This window comes from Dipodomys merriami, unplaced genomic scaffold (assembly GCF_024711535.1).
Source record: "Dipodomys merriami isolate MVZ:Mamm:240054 unplaced genomic scaffold, mDipMer1.0.p SCAF_54, whole genome shotgun sequence".
Classification (NCBI taxonomy): Eukaryota; Metazoa; Chordata; class Mammalia; order Rodentia; family Heteromyidae; genus Dipodomys; species Dipodomys merriami.
The window spans coordinates 8,330,812-8,342,141 of NW_027206113.1; the positions used below are offsets into that span (position 1 = coordinate 8,330,812).

The 11,330-nt window shown below is 34.4% G+C and overlaps 1 non-coding gene across 1 annotated transcript; it reads right to left on the reverse strand.

Moving 5' to 3' along the window:
• Positions 1-8,559: 8,559 nt before the first annotated feature.
• On the reverse strand, positions 8,560-8,666 carry LOC138811613 (U6 spliceosomal RNA). Its single transcript, XR_011367451.1, has one exon. It is a non-coding gene; the product is annotated as a U6 spliceosomal RNA (small nuclear RNA).
• Positions 8,667-11,330: the final 2,664 nt, after the last annotated feature.

Here is an 11,330-nt window from a genome sequence, read left to right on the forward strand (position 1 = left end):
TGACCATGTGATACTCATCAAAATCCTAACAATATTCTTCAATGCAGTAAAGAAAGCAATCCAAATTTAATATGGAATTACAAAAGTACACATGAAACAGAAGACATAGAAATGAACTCATGGGCCTATAATCATCTTACACACACACACACACACACACACACACACACACACACACACACACACACACACACACACATACACACTGGAATTCTATTCACCCATCAGAAAGGATGACTTTTCACCAATATTAAGGAAAATGAAAGGCTTGGGAAAATTATACTAAGAGAAAAGAGAAAGGAATGCAGACACCGAGCAATATAGATTTCATGGATTCATTCATGGTAGCTAGAAGGTGCCCACAAATCTACAAGTAAACAAGACAGATGCTACCTCATCCCAATTAGAATGCCCATTATCAAGAAAACTAGCAATAGAAAATGCTGGCATGGATGTAACCAATTGGGAACTCTATTACACTGTTGGTGGGAAACTAAACTTGTTCAACCACTGTGGAATGCAGTACGGAGTTTCCTGAAAAGACTAAACATATATCTCCCTTTACACCCAGTAATTACCCTCATTGGCAGTAATCCAATAAATAACAAACAAGCTCAAATGAAAGCTACCAGCATAACCATGTTCAGGGCCCAGACCCAGAGTTCAAGGACTGGAAAAAAGTTACCATTGCTGGTATTTGATTCCGCAAATATGAACCATTTGTCATAGGATACCAAATCATTCTATTTGCAGTAGCTAGAATAGGACTTAAATGTAGTGCTTGATAAAATGGCTTCTTTGTTGAATGTTAGGAAAAGATCCAAGAAAAGGGAGATTTTTGTTGATGGTTGAGGGGCTTGAAATATGGGCTTGGACACTGTCCCTAAGCTCTTCAAGTCAAGGTGAGTGCTCCACCTCTTGAGCCACAGTGCCACTTCTGGTTTTCTGGTGGTTAAATGTAGATAAGAGTCTCAGGAACTTTCCTGCCAGGTTGGCTTTGAACGGCCGTCCTCAGACCTTAGCTTCCTGAGTAGGTAGGATTACAGCTGTGAGCCACTGGCACCAGGCTAAAAATGATGGATTTTTAGAAAAGAAAATCCACCTCATCACCTGATTCTAAACCTCAGATATCATTATTAGAACATTTCACCCTCTACTCATTTCATCAGACATTTGTAAATTTTCTCTGTTCCTTCATGTGGGAATACTGCGGTCAGTATTAACTCAGCTGTGGGACTGGATCAATTGTATGGTAATTGCTAGCACCTAAATCAAGAACTGTTAGATCAAAACAAATGAAGCCCTCATTTGGAATAATTATTTACTCTTTTTATTACAAATCTGTGCTTGATTACTTCCTAATGTGATGTTGGACCTCCTAACAGAGTGATGGCATTTTCTTTCTCTTCAGCCTTCTTCCACATGTGGTCAAATATTTAAGAATTCAAATATTTCCATTGCTAATTCATTAAGCTGACCTCTAAGAAAATGTGCATTTCTGGAATTTGGTCTGCTGTCTTTTTCTTATATGTGCAGGCTTACTATGATTTATTTGTTCTGCAAAGAATTTTATTTTCCAATATTTGTGTGACCAATTTTAGTCTCTCTGATCAGTCTTCCTGACCCTCTCTCTGGGGTCTCATTTCAGTCTGCCTCATAAAAAATATATTGGTTATCAGCTAAATAACTCTCAGCTTCTCTTTTTTTGCCTGACTTCAAGTAGGCTGTGATAACAGCCCTGACTGGCTGTATTAACTGGATTTTTTTGTTTGTTTGATTGTTTGATTGTGTGTGTGTGTGTGTGTGTGTGTGTGTGTGTTTGTGTGTTTTGTTTTAGAGGTCTAGGATTACTATTCAAGGTAGTAGCATTTCTGGGCCCCAGTGATTCCCTGGCTTAGGGTCATTTGGTTTTTCCCTGAAAGATACAAAACACAGGTGACTAAATTCCTGTTAAATTGTCTCAAAATGAGGAAACCTGGCATCTTTACAAAACTATGAAGAAGTCTGTAGTAATCCAGCTACAGAAATGGTCTATCAAGATAGCTTTTCAAGGTTGACTGTGAAAAATGTTCATTTTCACGTAACCACCATAAAGCAGATCACATCTCTGGGAGCAGACTTTTGGAAGGGACGTTCCCCAGCCTTCCTTCTCTTATGATAGATCAAACCATAATATTCTGCAGTTGTGGCCAGCCTGGAGCACATTTTCCCAAGAATATTCTGTAGTGTAAAAAGGACCAGCTATCAAAATAAAGGTGAAAATTCTTTTCTACCTCAGACTGATTTATCTTGCTTATATCTGTTGTTATTTCCATTACTTCTAACATATGGATAAGTTATATTAGTATTAGACAACTGGCAAAGGATTAATGGCAAAGAATCACTTTCATATATCCAATATAATAACTTAACCCAGTTATGGAAAATTAAATCTAACTGTAGAAACAATATCAGGAATATAAAATAAGCCTCAATGTGCATAATCTGGCCCACATACACCATCATCTACTCAGAAATTCAGTCTCTCTATAAATTTTTATTTGGTACAAAATAATAAAAATTTAATTAATGAATATGACTTTTAAGTATCATCTGAAGTACTCCTCATGCATATAATTCTATATACTTGTATAGATGTCACCTAGACAGGAATTTAACATTCATGTAGAAATCAAATTTCCACAACTTAAACTAGATGAAACGGGTCATTCCCTCGTGTATTGTGTGGTATGAATTTTACCACAGTGCTAAATCCTTCCACCTAAAACCGAGTCATGTGCAATTATTTATTATTTGATATTACGATGAGTGTTAAGTGTAGAATACACTTTGAATTATTACATTAATTCACAGAAATAAAACAATAATGATAAATTATTTCTTTAAATTCTAATGTTTCTCAATTTTACAATTCATGAAATATATCATTAAAATTAATTTCACTTTCTTCTTTTCTATAGCTGCTAAAATTAAAATTTTATATTAAACATTCAATACTAAGAAATCAAAAATAAATGACATTATAATAATGATATATTATTTAACTGTGATTTGAATTATAGTGCTAAGAAATTGTGATGTACACAACATTTAATAGAATTATGGGTAATATTTTTTAAACTTACCAGCTTGTTATTTGTTACCTAATTGTGTCATTTGTTATTCTTGGTCCAAGTCATCTATTCAACTTGCTTAGTTTTCTATTTTATCTCTATTGGTTTACTGATTGTGCATTTTGTTTCCCCATTTTAATGACTGACATGAGGCTGAAAATCTGTGTGCTAGTTTATTACTTCCTATGTAAAAGTAAAATTTCTGGTCTCCACAGCTGTTTTACTGCACTATACTACAATATTTTCCCCCTCTGCTATCTCCTGTATTGCTGCTCTCATAGATTTTATTTTCTATTTAAATTCTATTGTTAAGGAAAAGTACAGAGGGGTTATACTTACACAAGTAAGGTAAGGAATTCATTTCTTTTCTAACTTGTTACCCCTTCTCCAATTTTTCCCTCTTCTCTCCCAACGCCCCCCCCAAGATTATTTCCAACATATTGTCTTGTGAGTATCACAGTTGCATAGGTTACTCCTTTGTCCTTTGTCTCACCATTTTGTTTTTTCTCCTTCCATTTCCAAGTTCAGATCAACATATTTACAATACCCGGGCATCAGATTAAAATACAGTATCTTCAGGAGATAAACTATAGGTGTGGAAAACACAAAAGGATAAAAACAAATCACGTAGTATATTAAGAACAACAAAAAGTTAAATCAACAAGTGTTGATTTAACTTTAAATCACCTTATAGAGTCATATGTACATAGCTATTGAGCTATTCCGCTCAACTATTAATATTATCCTTGATGTACACAATAATGTTCCCCTATTACCCAGTAATCCCACTTCTGGGCATTTACCCTAGAGACCACAAACAAAGCCACACTAAAGCTACCAGCCCAATTATGTTTTATCACAGTAGTATTTACCCTACTTAAGATATGGAATCAACCCAGATGCCTCTCAGTAAATGAATGGATCAAGAAAGTGAAACACACACACACACACACACACACACACACACACACACAACAGAGAGATATACGTACATGCAATACTATGTTTTCATCAGAAACAAAGGTATCATCTCATTTTTAAGGAAATGGAAGATCTTAAAAGACTTCACATAGTACTCCCCTTGGAAAAAATCATATTAATGAAGTAAACTGGACAAAGAAACATAGGTCCCATGGTTTCCTTTATTTGCAATAATTAGTTTACACCAAGGATAATATCATGTATTTTAATTTGACATTTTGTTCTATATTGAGCATGCAACATTATTGGTATAGTGTTTGTTATTATTTCTGCAAACAAGCAGGTATATTTAAAGAAATATGTTCATCTTATCCATTACTGAAGGAAGCACAACAAAAAGAGCAACCCCTACTCAGAAGAACAACTCCTACTTACATAGCTTCATTCTAGTTTTTTTATTGTCAAAATACTGTACATAGGGGTTACAATTACATGGACAAGATAATGAGTACATTTCTTATCAAGCATTGTAGCCTCCTCCTTTGTTTCTCCTTCCAATCCCTTCTGATCCTCCCCCCCCATCCAAACCTCCCCCTTTTCCCCCCACCAAAGTTGTAAAGTTCGTTTTCGAGATAACGACTTGTACATTTCATTGTTGCAATGGGTCCAACTGTTTCCCTATTTAAACGATTTGTTTTTCCCCTTCCCCTCCACAAATTATACAGACATCAAATACAGTGAAAGCAGGGGTTATACTGTGGGGGAGGGACATACAAAGCAACAAATAAATAGTCTTATAAATGTGTTAAAAACAATCGCATGAAAGAAAAAAATTGAATACATATCTTAGGGTCCATTTCCCTAACATCACCTTATCTGACCTTTCCTGCTTGACTCAGACATATACTAGATATTGCAAATAAGGGAAACCATGTAAGGCCGGTGTTGTCCCCTGTATCCTCATGATTGTACATTACAACTCTATACCGGTTCATCTTGTATATCTACTATCTTCTACATTGTGACCTAAATGCCCCAGCAATTCCACCTTGCTTTACTTTTTAAAAATTTCTCTCTTAATGTTTGATGTTGGTGTGTGTGTGTGTGTGTGTGTGTTTGTGTGTGTTCTGTGTGTGTGTGTGTGTGTGTTTACAAAGATCAGAAGACAATATTTTTCTTCATTTAGAATACATCTTTCAGGTCATTGTAAGTTGTGGTTAATGGGAGAAGTCTCTTGATATTCTAAGGATGAAACAGAAAAAGATATTTTTGCATGGCTTTATTAGTCTGTAGTTGAACACTGAAATTCGATTTATATCTTGGCTGTTGTTGTGAATGATGAGTACAATGAACTGCAGATATATTTGAGTTACTCATAGAGAAATAATCACATGATTGGTGGGGCAGATGATATTTCAACTTTGGAGTTCTTTAGAAAGCTGCATATTACTTTCTACAAGGAGAATACTAACCTGCATTTTGTTGAAATGTGTAGAAAATTTCCTTTTCTCCACACTCTCAGCATTATTACCTTTATTAAAAGGTAAAAAAGGGCAGGTTTTTATTATCTTCAATACTCCAGACTGGCCTTAGACTTAAATCCAACCTCCTATATGCTTGGAATTAAAAGCCTTTACCACCACACCGGATTCCTTTGATTTTTTTGATAAAAGTTACAATAATTATGAAGTAGTATCATAGTAAGTTTGAGTTACATTTCTCTAATGACTTCTGCTCAAAAAGAATTAAACCAGCATAGAAGTGGTATTAAGGAACTTTGTAAACCCACTGGAATTTTTCAGGGTTTAAGGAGAGCATGTCTATTCAGAACTTTTGTCCACTTTTAATCAAGTTTCTTTTTAATCTCATCTTTAATCTTTCTATACAAAATCAATAATTAATTCAAGGTATTAGAAAGGAACAATATTAAGCAACTCCTAACATTTTCCATTTTAAATAACATGATATTGCTTAATCATTTTCTGTTTATGCTTGAGACTATATAACTCACTTTAGTCAGACCTTTTACAAGGTTGTATGCATTTTATTTATTTCACATTGATTGTTCTTTCCAAAGACTGCGTGTCTAATTTCCTTGTTTTCTTTCAGTCTCAAGTAGTTCAGATTTCAAATGAAGAATAAATGTACAGAAGCAAATAAAAATAATATAGTTCCCCTCATCTGATGATGTCTTTACAAGAATGAGGAAAGAGTTCATCCAAGGACCTATGATAGGACATCAAAAAGAGAATCCATTCTTGTAGGTCTTTCTTAACTTTGCAATGTAACTTAAATGATGTAAAACACAATATAATGCTCAGATACTTTTATGTTTTATCAGTTTTGCACATTTTCATATGGACTTCACCTCAGTCTACAACATTCCGTCATTATTTTGTCCTGATATTTTTACACTATCAAGACATAAGATAACAAGTTTGATTTACAGCATGAGAAATAATCCACCTGGCTTCCTTGGAAGAAGAGCATGGTCAATAGATAACATTACTTCTGTTTGCTCACTATATGCAATGATTTCTGTAATACTTTTCGCATTCTTTTTAGTATTTTAAAAAAACTGCTGACTAAACTCAAAACTCATTCATGGAAGTTTATGTTAAGTATTTCACAAGTTTTATTTTCCTTAATTCTTAAGATAACATTTTCTATAATGCTAATGTTATTGCCATTTTAGTGTTGGGAAAAATTGTAATTAAAGTCAATAAGTGCATGGTCCAAGCACACACTGTGAGGAAGGAAATGAGTCAAAGTTTCCAAAAGTCTTTCAGCAATACACAAAAGATAGGTAAAATCTCTCCATTCTCTTACACTCTCTATTCAAGGTTCATATTGTCCAAGAAATAATACCATAACAATTATTGGCCATGGTGATTATTTTCTGTTACCTTTTGTCTTCAACACAGACTGTGTTGGTGATATTGGGTTATCATGCACAGAGCTGAGCTTATAAGAGAGACAAATATATTCTGTCCCATTTTTCCAGGTTCCATTTTAAATATCATCACTTACTTTCTTAAGAATCTAAAAAACAAAAAAAATCACAAATAATCACTCCAAAGTGCTTTATAAGTAGGAGATGATAAAACAAGCCCCCGTGAAGTAAACTTTCTTCCACTTTTAAAATTATTCTGAAAGCCTTGTGCTGGTTGGTCACACCTGTAATCCTAACTACTTGGCATATTTACTCAGGAGCCAGAGATATGTGGATAACAGTGCAAGCCAATCAGGACAAAATAAATTCATGAGATAATTTTTCAAAAATTTTAATGTTAGCAAAGGGCCAGGAATGGAGATGTAGCTCATATAGTAGCTCACCAATCTAGAGAGCAGGCCTAGCAAGACTTTGACGCCCTTTTTTCAAACTGTGAGCACACCAACATACATGCAAGTGCATGAGAACACGTGCACGTGCACACACACACATTCATTCAAAATACCATCATATCAGTGTTTCACATTAATTTCTTTGTTAAACATATTATATGAGTAAAATAAAGGAAATAAACTCTTTCATCTCAGAACATTTTCATATGTTTTTTATTTTAAAAATACTGTACAGAGAGGTCACATTTACATGAGCAAGTAGTGAGTACATTTCCTAACAAGCTTTGTTACCTCCTCCTTTATTTTCCCTCTACCGTCCTTTCCCACCCACCTCTACAAGTACACGCCCCTCCCCACTTCCCCTGCCTAAATTTTTGTAAAGTTCAGTTTTCAACATAGTGTCTTGTGCATCTCTTTGTTACAATGGGTCAACCTGAATCCCTATTTCAGCATTTTGCTTTTATCCTTCCCCTCCCCCAAATTACAGGAGCGTATATACAAGAGGTGGGCACACCAAATTCAAATACAGTGAAAACAAGGGTTAGAGCATGGGGGAGGAACATATAAAGAAACAAAAAAAATCACATAGCCTGTTATAAGTACGTTAGAACAATAGCAAGAAAGAAAAAAAAAACAGTTGTGTTCCTATTTGGGGGTTCATTTCCCTTAACAACATCTTATCTGGTCATATGTGCATAGATTTTGACCTTTTCTGCTTATCCCAGTTATATTAGTTATTAAAAATTAGGGAAACCGTGTGACCTATGTTTCTTTGGACTTGGCTTACATCACTTAATAACTTTTTTCCAAGTCTTTCCATTTTCTAACAAATTGGGTCATGCCATACTTTCTCATGGAGGCATAGAATTTCATTGGTATAAATAGCACATGTTCTTGATCTATTTATCTGATGAAGGGCATTGGGGTTGGTCCTATATCTTAGCTATCTTAAACAATGCTGCAATAAATATAATTGTGATGGCAGTTTTAGTACCGTCTTGTTTGTGATCTTTTGGGTAAATGCTCAAAAGTGGGATTGCTGTGTCATAGGGGAGTTCTATGTGAAGTCTTTTGAGGAACCTCCATACTACTTTCCAAAGTGGTTGAACAAGTTGACACTCCCACCAAGAGTGCAGTACAGTTAACTTGTGGCAACATCCCCTCCAGCATCTGTTGTTGTGAAAGTAGGTAATGGTACAGGAATTTGCCTGCAATCCTTGCACAGGGGTCATTCAAATCTTCTCTGTATAGTTCCAATGTTAGAGTAAGTGATGCTGAATGGAACATAGAACATGTTTTATATATAAAATGTAATTGATTTTCTTAAACTAGACAATTCAACAAAAAGTAAGTTTAAAAGAATTTTCATGAAATTTTAGAACCATGTACTTCTTAAATAAGCACACATTTAAGACTAAAATCAAGATTGACATGTCAAAAACAAAATAATTCCAGATATTTGTTGTTCAAGAGATGTGTAGGAGGAGGAATTAAATTATTCTATACAAGGCACCTGTCATAATGAACACTGCAGCAAGTGTTAAGTTTTGTTAAAAGTTTTAATGGTTTAAATATATTTAATTTTGGGAATTTGCTTATATATGCTAAAACAAGGACTGTTTGGCAGGTAATAAAACTTTTCGATAAAATATTTAAGATTTATGGTAACATAACAGACATATGCTACTATGTATGTATACTTAAGAGTTTATAGGAACATTACTAATCAGAAGTTGCCAAGTCTTTATGTAAAGGAGCAGAAAAAAGAGTTAAGACTTTGTTAACTACACAGTTTCTGTTAAAACTATAGGGCTTCCTTATTTTATTTTATGTTTTTTAATTTTTTTGGGTCCGGTCGTGGGGCCTGAACTATGGGCCTGGGCGCTCTCCCTCAGCTCTTCAGCTCAAGGCTAGCATTCTACCACTTGAGCCACAGCGCCACTTCCGGCTTTTTTCTTTTTGCTTATGTGGTGCTGAGGAATTGAACCCAGGGCCTCAAGCATGCACGGCAAGCTCTCTACCACTGAACTACCTTCCCAGCCCCTGGCTTCCTTATTTTATATGTTAGCGAGGAACAAATGATGATATAAGACATATACAAATGATTAGATGAGCCATAAAGAGTAATCTTAGTGGGTAACTTTAAAGATTACTCATAACCTAAAAACCTCTTGTTGAATATCATAACCTTAGCCCATTTTAAATGTACAGGGATGTGAGAAAATTGTAAAATCTAATAGGTAATACCCTTCAAATACTGAAAACACTGATTAATTATTTTAGTTTTTATTTTAATCATTAATATTTTTATTGGTTTTCCTTATTTGTAGCATTGTTTTCCTTGTAATATAATACAACTTTTTGAAAGTCGTTATTAGGAGGTACATTGAGAAGGTTACTGGGATGGCCGAACCATTTTTTATAGGGCATGTGAATTTACAAAGAGGAAAATTAAGAACAAAATATTTATTTAAAAAAAATGATTAAGTAGAGTCTGAATCAGGAGTGTTGATAAATATACACACCTAAAACCTTAGCCCTAGGCTGAAGCAGTGGTATTACAGAGTTGAAGCCACAAACGTGAGAGACTGTGTTTTGTTTTGTTTTATATTTTGATTTTTCTGGTCATGGGGCTTGAACTCTGGGTCCTAGGTGCTCTCCCTCAGCTCCAAGCTAGCGCTAACACTTGAGCCACAACACACTTCCATCTTTTTCGGCTTATGTCATGCTGAGGAATCAAACCCAGTGCATGCAAGGCAGGCACTCTACCACTGAGCCACCTTCCCAACACCTGAGAGACTGTGTTTTAAAAAATCATCTAAACAATAATTGCTTTCTTCTTTGGGATATATAATGAAATATATTAATATCTTTTTATGTCTTTGTGAATTGTCATACTACTAACTTCATCCACTTTATCCTTTTCAAAGTGATGAAATATTTCTGAGAATTTGCTTCTGTGAAGATTGTTTTTGCATTTATAATTTCTCCTGAATCATTTTTATTTTTATCAAAATAACTTTATATTTCATGTTAATGGGTTAACATACATCAAATACCTCCAAATGTACATGTAGAGTCTAAAGATAGCAGTATGAATATTCTCATACAGCTCTTGTTTATCTGTTATGCACTTTCAGTATTGTGATATTTCTCTTTCTCTTTCACTCTCTCATTTCCTCTCTTTATCTTTCATGCTCCATGTCTGGTACTTAGAATTTCTGCTGGTCTACTATTATCCTTCAGAATCCACTGGTGTTGTGGAAAAATGATAGCGACCATCAGTTACCCTTGCATTCTTTAAGAGTTATAATAGTGACGTGATGTTATTCTTTCCTATTCTAAATGGCAAAACAACAGATCTAGGAATTCCTTTTCACTTTTACTACTATTACAAATTTTATCTCATAAGAATCATTGAGACGTTAGGATACTTTTAACCTCTGACCTAAAAGTTCTCTTTCTTTTACAAACCAATTTTTCTTCTATTATCAGTGAATACATATAATGAAAACAATGCTAACCTATGCAAAGTAGACCGAAGGTATTCAGGGATGAAAAACAAGGTTAATGGGGGAAGTGAGTACAAAAGATGTCTATCATACAACAAATACCCTCAGAGCAGTTTATCATGTACACATTGTGAGAGTGGCAATATGCTGGGAACTATAGATTGAATCACTGAACAACTGATATATATATATATATATATATATGCACATATATTTATATATGTATATTTATTTGTATATGAATATATGTGTGTATATGCCCGTCTATATGTAGACATGCATGTTACTATACACAAAAATACACACATACTTATACACATGTATACATGCACACATAGAGAAGGACACATAGCTACAGACAACACAAGTTTCACTAGTTGTTGAATATGCCTTAGACAGAATGCTTGGAACCAAATATCTTTTAAAACCAAATATCTCT